The sequence below is a fragment of the Microtus oregoni genome, unplaced genomic scaffold (genome assembly GCF_018167655.1).
Source record: "Microtus oregoni isolate MIOR12 unplaced genomic scaffold, Mior012 000011F_ref0000422, whole genome shotgun sequence".
Classification (NCBI taxonomy): domain Eukaryota; kingdom Metazoa; phylum Chordata; class Mammalia; order Rodentia; family Cricetidae; genus Microtus; species Microtus oregoni.
The window spans coordinates 38,689,351-38,699,222 of record NW_024543070.1 but is presented as its reverse complement, the minus strand read 5'-3'; the positions used below and the strand labels follow the sequence as shown (position 1 = coordinate 38,699,222).

At 44.7% G+C, this 9,872-nt stretch overlaps 1 pseudogene; it reads right to left on the bottom strand.

Moving 5' to 3' along the window:
* Window positions 1–1,141: 1,141 nt before the first annotated feature.
* On the bottom strand, window positions 1,142–1,590 carry LOC121453699 (annotated as a pseudogene).
* Window positions 1,591–9,872: the final 8,282 nt, after the last annotated feature.

The following is a 9,872-nucleotide window of genomic DNA, read 5'->3' as shown; positions in this document are numbered from 1 at the left end:
CTAAATAACTTAGTTTGTTCTTGTGATTGTTTGCTTAATGTTATAAGCACGTGTGAGACCTTTTGGACCCGGATGTCACACAGAAGAGGCAGTGCTAATAGCATCAGCAATGGTGTGCCACAAAACAAAAATACTTACAGTCACTATTTAAAGAATACTTGCTACTTGAATATTTTAAACCCTTGGCGCCAGGCCTTAGTTTCATCTATGACTCAACTCCTTTGTGAGGGTAGAACTGTCACTCTCATTTTATAGATGAGGAAACTGAGGTAGAGAGGGGCTAATAAATCTAAGATCATAAACTGCCAGGCAGGAGAGGCTGAATTCAAGCTCTTATTGGTTAGATTCCGAAGTCTACAGAAGAGATGGGAAAAGCCATGAGATGCTGGAGCGCTCTTTGGGCTCTGAGATGAGTTGAGATGTGAGGTGTTACCTGTGAGCCACAGCTGGTCTTGTGGAAACCAAGAAGAAACTGGGCGCAGTTTTATCACATATCAGATAGAGGGGCTGTGTGTAAGTGGGGGCTGGGAAGAAAATCAGCTTGGTGGGAAAAGAGAAGAAGAGGGGGTGAAGGCCACAAAGGAATGCCTCATGGAGGAAAGCAAGACACACAAGCTGACAATGGATTTGGGTTTTGCTCGGAGAGCAGTGTTACCCGCTAGACTCTAGTGACCAAGAGCATCTTGTTTGGCTGACATCTGGATGGCCTTGCCTTCATAGGAATTCACAATACAAAGGGGATTGTAAGGAGTAAAGTTAGGATTCCATGAGTAGAAGTAGCGTGTGAAAAGGCACAATGCAGAAAATAACCCTGTGGAGTCAGGGCAGCCTGCTCCTGGGGAGGAGTCTGCATGCTGGGGGTCACAGGTTTGAAAAGATATCCGAGAGTGAGGCATAACCCACAGATTGAGAACACTTGACTGTAATCTTCCCTGTCTGTCTCTTCTTTAAAATTCTCATTATCCAACCCAGGCACAGGCAGCTTTAAGGTATTTGGGTCAGCTTAAGCCTGGCATTGTTCTCAGCACCCGAGAGTGAGACAGAGCCTCTAGAAATGGCTGGAGGGTGAGCCATTGGGCCAGCTTTTTTTTTTTCCCCCACAGGCATATAAACTATTTATTAACAGCAAAGGCCCAGGGACTCATTTCCTCTTGGATGCACGCACAGTGCGGCCCCGGCGGCCAATGGTCTTGAGGTGCTGGCCTCGGACACGAAGGCCCCAGAAGTGGCGCAGCCCCCTATGGGCCCGAATCTTCTTCAGTCGCTCCAAGTCCTCACGCAGCTTGTTGCCCAGGCCATTGGCCAGAACCTGGCTGTACTTCCCGCCCTTCACATCCTTCTGTCTGTTCAAGAACCAGTCTGGGATCTTGTACTGCCGGGGATTCTGCATAATAGTGATCACACGCTCCACCTTGTCCTCCGTGAGCTCTCCAGCCCTCTTAGTGTCCACTTTCCTCAACACCACATGAGCGTATCTCCACCCCCACCCTTAATGGCAGTGATGGCAAAGGCTATTTTCCGCCGCCCATCGATGTTGGTGTTGAGTACTCGCAGGATGTGCTGAAACTTCTCAGGGATCAGGAGAGACATGGCGGCGACACAATTGGCGGTGTGTAGGCCTCCCGTGGAAGTGGGCCGGCTTTTATAGACAAGGTCAGTGTGTGGGGTACAGTGGGAAGCCTAGAGCACAGGGTATGGTATATGACACTGTGCCATAGCCTTACCACACGTTCAGCTGGTTCTAATCATGACAAAACATAACCAAAACAAAAACATAGAACAACTGGCCTGAGCTCTTACAAGGTCTTAAAGATAGAAAATGTGGAGAGGGAGCGGTGTGATTGTTTTGCTCAAAGGACCTTGAGAGAGCTGGCAGTCAACCACAATCTGTGAAACTTAGTTGTATCCTAGATTTGTGAAGAAAATAAATGATGCTGTTAAGATAACTGGGGACATTTGTTCCTAAACTATAGGTAGAAGATGCTTTGAAAAGAATCCTCAAGTTGGCTGATTTTGGATTACCATAGACTGAACCTAGGTGTGATATGATATGATAGAATGACTGTGATAATGGTCTTCTAGCTGGAAACATCAGGCTTTTGTGAGCTAGGAGAGAAGGACCAGAATCCAAATGCCTCCTACGGAGCTTTTAAATATACCTGCATCTATTTTCAACTAATACATTTAAAATTGTATCTGTTATGGTGCTACTAAACAATATAGAACATGGTTAAAATGATAAATACAGATTTCAGTGTTAAAATATGAAAATGACATTTTCTGACCATTCTTCCAACTCTAAAAAAAACCTCAGCTTCTGCCTTCAAGAAGGAAATAGTTTATGGATCAAGATAACATAAAGTGTGATACTAGATAGATATGATAAAATCATGGAAATGGTTTATACCTAGTAATCCTACCCCTATATATTTAACCATAATTGCATGAAAACTTATGTCCATGGAAAACATTTTTTTCATTCTATGCACAGTAATTTGAAATTGGACACAGACCAAAAGACCTCCAGTGGGTGAATGGAAGGATTCTTTATGTCCACTCAGTGGAAAATCAATAAGAGTGAACGATGGATAAATAGAGCAGGATTGACAGAGATCAAAGGTATTACACAAAGTTAATGAAGCCAGAGTCCAGGGCTGGAAAGATGGCTCAGTTGGTAAAGTATTTGTTGTCAAAATATGTGGAGCTGAGTTCAGATCCTTAGCACTCACGTACAACTGAGCTTACCCATAATACCTGTGCTGGGAGAAATCTGAGACAAGCATAACTTCGGAGCTCACTGAAAATCTGCCTAGCCCCATTGGTGAGCTCTGGGCTCAGTGAGAGTCTCCATTTTTTTAAAAATTGTGTTGGAGAACAACCAAAGAAGACACTTGAGTCTGACTTCTGGCCTCCCCATGCCTTTCCATATATGCCTTTACATATATGTAACACACAAACAGAAGCCAGACTTCTGTTATACCCTATAGGATCTTATTTATATTATGATGTTCTTGGGAAGATAGCACTACATGATCAAGAACAGTGTTAATTTAGCAGTTGTTATGAAGGGAAAGCACAGGGAGACTTAGGGCTGATGGACTGTTGTGAATCTTAATCATGTCACTGGTTGCCTATGTGTATTTAAAATCTCAGATCTGCTCACTGAAGGGTCAAAATTATTGTACCTGAAATAAGAAGAGAGACTAGAAACAATAAACACTGTCATAATTAAACTCTAATACTAATAAGATATTCAAAGAAAATTCTTAATTTATTTTAACAAATGTGGAATGTTTAAATGATAATAAAATATACCTTTAACACTATAAAAGTTGATAACATATATTTCTGATTTGTGTACTTTCCTGGATGTGAGTTTTATTTCACTAAAAATTTAGAATGTAAATGAATGATTCACTTGCTTTAGTGTAGATGTTCAGTTGTACAGGTGAGAGCAACGCTTTGGTTGGCTGTATGACATATTAACAAGATGACATGATTTTATACAATAGTAATATGCTTTTTTGTTCATTTAAATTTCTTTTACTACAGGTTGGAATGAAAGAGATATAATCAACTACTTCCTAAGTGTCTGGCATGAAGATATGGATGACTCTGGTCTTCTCAGTTGTTTTTCATGTATGACGTCTGTGTGTCTACTGATATTGTTGATATAGTAATCGCCAGTTTTCTTTACCCTCTGAGAGTGTTACACTGATATGGTCACTGCCAACAGACCACCAATTCCCTTCACCCTCTAAGAGTCTTACACTATTATGGTCAGTACCAACAGCCCTGAGAACATTGGCCTGCTTTAGCAATGGTGCAGTACTTGATGACAAGCCGATTCTAGGATAATCACATATACATATAGATCATATTTAACATTTTTACATGGAGAAAGGAAATGAAATGTGGTAATTAAATACCAAACATTTCACTGGGTGTCTCTTTTATTCAATTCTCATCATGTAGCTGAGAACACATGTAGAAATGGCTATGGTGACTTTACAAGGCCTTCTGGAAAATCTGTGGTTTAACTTGGGAGACAGCCTGAGCTCTGGTGAGGAGAATTATCCAAAGGTTAGTATTCTAAGGTCACTGCTAGCATCCTAAATCCCACCGCCCCAAATCTAAGGATGGCCCTCAGGTGAGTTGCCTGTGATGGAGCTAATGATACCTTTTTCCATGTGTTTGGGTCCATAGTGAGGAATGTTCATGTCACAGGCATGTGGGATGTTTTCTTCCCAGGAAGTGATTGATGGCATCAGTGGTTAGCTGAAGCCATTAGTATCAGTGCCATCCCAGCTCAACCTCAGGAGCCTCAGACTCCATAAAAATTCTATTGCATCAAATGCTCAGCCTAAATTCTACAAAGTGATGGAAATTTGTCCTCAAGTGACAGCCTCCTTACCACAGAACTTATGGGCTCATGCACTTGGATTTCTTCCATGGACCAATTCCAGCTGTCCTACCTTCTGATGATTTATTTCACATACCTTCCAGGCTTTACCCAGGAACTCCACCATAGAATTCCTAGAAGGAATTCTAGGGGGTTGTCATGGCAACCCCTAGACATCACCTTCAGAATGGCCCATGGCTATTGAGTCCAGATTTGTCACCATTATATTTCTATATAGATGGCAAGCCCTTCCTAGACAACCATACCCTAGCAGATGAACCAGATTTGCAATTATGTAGATCACTGTAACACTCATTGTGCTTGTAGCAAGATTTTGATGCACTTGAATGTTGACTTACCGGTGTTCCTTATATTAATATGGGCCTATGTATTCCTCAAATGCCATCAGAGAAGGCATTTTCACTTCATGAAAGAGAGTCAGACTTTATGGTGACATCAGTGACAGATTGGTACCAGCTACCATCTTTATTCAGCACCAGGCTTGAAAAGTGTGTGCTGAGCCCTTATTTTGGAGTCTCACTTGTATTTCCCTTTGTCTCATGAACCATGCTTGAAACAATGGCCACACAAAGCCCAGCTACAGAGGAACTTCCACGTAGCATGGCCTGGGCCTGCCCAGTGTCCTGTGCTATGGGTGTTTGTCTAGTACTGCCATTGCGATTTTTATTGCATCTCATGATGTGCACAGATGTGCTTAGTAAGCATCCCAAGAGGTAGAGAGACACTGCTCAATATCCCTGTTCCCAGATGATGCTACCTTATAGACTCTCTTTCTGGGCTACCTCCTCTGGGAGGCTGTAACCGTGTGAAGTCTCTGGATTTTGGTGTTTTAACAAGGGTTTAATTACTAAGGTAAGTGTATGCACCTGCTAAGGCATTCCTAATTATTTGATAATGGTGCAATCTTTCTCAATACAGCCGGTTTTGTAGTGTAAGCTACACTAATGAAGCACGCTGAGAGAATGCATTCCCCCAATGTTGGGAAAGCGTATTTAAATTAAATAAATTTGCAAAGGACTGAATTTTTACTACTGGCCTCAACAATTATGCATCAGTATTTCATGATGTAAGCTAGTAAGCATGTGTCAGACTGCAGCAGGCTTCCTATGATGTTTGTTTTCCAAGTATCTTTAAATGACATATTGTTAGGGTCACTTAAAATTTTTTATCTTTTCAATTCCTCCACATACTCCACCTCATCTTAAACAGAATTGTTAAAAAACAAATAAACAAAAGAAAAACAGAAAGAGAAATTTAGCTTATCTTTTTTATTCTTCATTTGGCAGAAGTGAAGCCTTTTTTTCTCTTTTCTTCCCACCGGATTCTCCCCATTGCCACATGTGGTCTGCAGTGAGTAAGTAGTAAGATTGGTACTGTAACATCTGCACAGGAGCACCTTGCGTTGCCGCCGCTCTGGAAACTTGCTGATGGCTGGCCATTGCAGTAAGTCAGGGTTGATACTACATCCAAGTGTTTCAAACTTCGTTGTTTGGGACTGATAAAAACAAAAGGTTCCAACTGGCAGATGGTTTTGGAATCACTGCTGGGAGCTACGCTGGGGAAATACCCAGCCGTTTCTCAAGCATACACGTTCATTTTAGTACATGGAGAAAAATGAACAGATCTAAACAGCTTCCACGTATTTTGTGTCTTCCAAACTATTTGAATGAATCAACCAACCTCAACAGAAAGCTGCCATTAGCACAGCTGTATGAGCTGATGTGAATGAAATTATTTAACTCTGGAATTACCTTGAAATTTTACAAAAACCAAATTGATTATTTTACTTTTAAGAGATTGCGCCTGTAGCTCAGTCAGAAGAGTGTCTGCAGTGTCCGCCTTGTATAGAGAGAGACCTGTACTCCTGAACGCCAGTACCTCGTTAACTGGTATGATGGGCAGCATCTATTACCCCAACACTCAGGTGACGGGGACAGAGAGATTAAGTTGAAGGTCATTTTCAGCTGCATGACTCAGAGGCCATCCTGGGGTATGTATCTCAGTCTCAATGTTTTTCAGTAAAATAGAAAATTACCTTACACACACCAATTATGGCTATCATTTTGAAGTATTTTAGAAATGGAGACAGGACAAACAAGAACACAGAAAAATGGAAAACTCTAGAAGTTTTTAAACAAAGAAGGACCGAGGAAGCAGTGACATGTTAGGTGTAGTCCTGACTCTGCTGGGCTGACCGTGAGCAGTCATCACCTATTCCAGGAGACCACCGCCTTATCAGCCACTGGTCACCTGGATCTCAGGCCTATGCTACAGAAGCTGGAGAATGTGCCAACTGGGGAACAGAGGCGTGGGGGTGGGGTGCAGCCGAAATAAAACTTGCAGCAGCAGGCAAATCAGAAGGCAGAGGGGGCCTCCCAGCTGATTCCTCAGCATCCTAGAGATTTCTGTTATTAATGTGGCTTGGGGCATGGACTGCTGATAATTACTGCTAGCTGGAATAATTAATAAGAATAATTGCTCGGTGTGGAAAGGGAAGCTCTGGGAGCAGGAAGAAGCAGGCCAGAGGAGTGGGAGACTCCCAGAGCGCATTGATACAGACAGGAAGTTCAGCGGCAAGCATCCCGACAATCCGGGGCTTGTCTGGATGCCAAGGGCAAAAGTTGAGATACTGAGCATGGCCCAGTTCAATGATCTGATCTTGGAAGGCCGTGGAGAAGCAGCCTGCTGTGACTTCAGTAAGGAGCGATTTCCTTTGGAATAATAGATGAGTGTTGCGGCCAATAAAAAAAAACGTTATCATGTATAAGTACTTAAGAAACGGCCTTCAATGTGAAGAGAGAAGTGTGCGGCTGGCGTAAGCCCAGTGGAGAGGGCAGAGACAAACTAAAGGGAAGATATGGAAAGAATGATGCCCAGAGCTGGATGGTGATGGCGCACGCCTTTAATCCCAGGACTCAGGAAGCAGAGACACGCGGAACTTTGTGAGTTCAAGGCCAGCCTGGTTTATAGAACGAGTTCAAGGACAGGCTCCAAAGCTACACAAAGAAACCCTGTCTCTAAAAACACAAAAAAGAAAAAAGAATGATGCTCAGTTGAGGGTTTAGGAGAGTTTATCCCAGCTTGAAAGAAGAGAAGCATCTGTTGGCAGCCAAGCACTGGTGTAAAATAACCACAATTATGATGTAATAGGATAAATTTTCCCAACACTATTCGGAGCTGCCAGCACAATGCTCAACACTGCAGCTTTTTGTATATTACACTTAAATGTCCTCCCAAAGGTGGGACAAGCATACACTTAGAGGAGTTTTGAGAAGGGAAGAGACCAGATGGGAACGCTTCTGTGTACACAGCATGTGGAATCTGGCAAGTCTGAACAATGACCTCAGTGTGAGAGGCCTATGTAGTGCTGAGTGTTCATTGGGACCCTCTGCCTGTGTAGTGCTGGGTGTTCACTGGGACCCTCCTCTGCCTGTGTAGTGCTGGGTGTTCACTGGGACCCTCCTCTGCCTGTGTAGTGCTGGGTGTTCACTGGGACCCTCCTCTGCCTGTGTAGTGCTGGGTGTTCACTGGGACCCTCTGCGGGAGACCGGGTACCTCATGTAATGTTGCCTTGTGAGATAAGGGAAACCCATCAGGACTAGAAGCGATTCTGGTTCCCTTTTACCTGTGAGAATCACAAAGACCAATTAAATCCAAAATAATAGATTTGTCAAATTATCCCGAGCCAGAATTTGACATTGAGTGTTGCCATTTCATGAAAAATATCCTTACCCCTCTCTCTGTCCCTGTAAGGTAAAGGGTTGTAGCTGTAAGGCAGACGGAAGAAGGCTACTAAGATAGCCTATGGAGAGCATTTGGTGGTGGGCCTGCCCAAGGTTCTTCTTCTGGTCACCATGGGATGACATTTTTTCATTGACTTCTTACAAACTTGGGGCACCAGTCAAGCTAAGTGAGAGGCTAGCATGTTCCAGGGAGAATTGTAGCACAAGCCAGTTTTAGTTTTATTGTGTTCCTGTGACACTGAAGAATTTCAAAGAGCAGAGTGCTAAACAAACAGTGACTTAAAAAACCAAAACTTTTTATTGATTCTTTGTGAATTTCACATCATGCACCCCATTCCCACTCATCTCCCTGTCCCTTCATATCTACCCTCCGCCCTTGCAACCTCTCCCCAAAAGAAAACAAAAAATAAAAATGATATTTAAAAAGTAGAAGTAAAATGAAAATAAACAAACAAACCATGTCTTCATGGACGCTGAGGTGTGTCACAGTGTGTCATCCAGGCTATCCTTTCCTCCAAACAGCTTCACTTACAAGCGAGCATTGCAACGAGTCACTGGTCTGGTTCGCGGGCTCTGGCTTCTACCACACCACCATCACTGGATCCTTACTGGGACTCCGCTCAGATATCCTGTGGTTGCCCCAAGTCATGGAGATCCTGCAGTTCTGCCGGACCAGCCTTCTCACATGCTGCGGCAGTTCTTAGATGTGGTTGATGTGGGCTGAGCCACTCAAAGCCCTGGCTCTGGGACTGGGCGGTAGCTGGGTTGGTCTACTTGGCTGCTCTCGGGCCAGCACCACCAGGGTCAGCTCTCCCACTTTGCCCAGATGAGGAGTGGGACCAGCTCTACTGCCTGTGGTAGCTGGCAAGAGGCAGGACCAGCTCTCTTGCACCCACTCCATCAGTGCCCTGGTGAGGGGTGGAACCAGATCACCTGAGTGCCCTTGCCACAGGAGGTAGGGCCAGTTCTCCAGCTCTCATGCCCTCAGGGCTGGCTCTCCTGTACCCACGCCACTATGGCCTGCTGTACCACACTGCCCAGATGAGGCGCAAGGCCCACTCTCCTTAGTGCTGCAGCTAGCGAGAAGTAGTGTCCCTCTCCCATGCTGTTCAGGCAGGGGGTGAGGCCAGCTCTCCCATCTGCCACAGAGAGTGAACGGTGGGGGCATCTCTACAGTGCCCACTCCATCAGCGCCAACTCTACTGTACTGCCCAGGCGAGAGGCAGGACCAACTTTCTCGGCAGGTAGGGAGTGGGGCCAGCTTTGCATAGCCTTCTGACATCAACACAGCCCCAAGGAGGAAATCCAGACCAGGGACATACCCATGACCTTTGGTGGGAATATACGTCATAGACATTGACCAGACTGCTGCTGCCACAGACAAGGTCATGGAAGCAGACATGGCCTTCATAGAGGCAGCACGGGCCAGAGCATCTCTATGGCCTCTGGCTACTCCCATCAGGCTATTGTTCACCACCCTCACAGCTCCAGTTCTGCTCTCTCCAGAGCAGAAACCGCTTTGCTTCACTCTCTACCTTCTCTCCAGCACTTACTTGCCCGTCATAGTGGCACCCACCTTGCCCACAGCCACATGGCTGCAAGCAGAGACTTTCCTGCCTCTCTCACACCTGGCCCATACTGTGCGGTTGCAGACTAGGGCATCTAGGGTGTAGACTGCCCTACCTCTGGACGACTGTGAGCGAAGG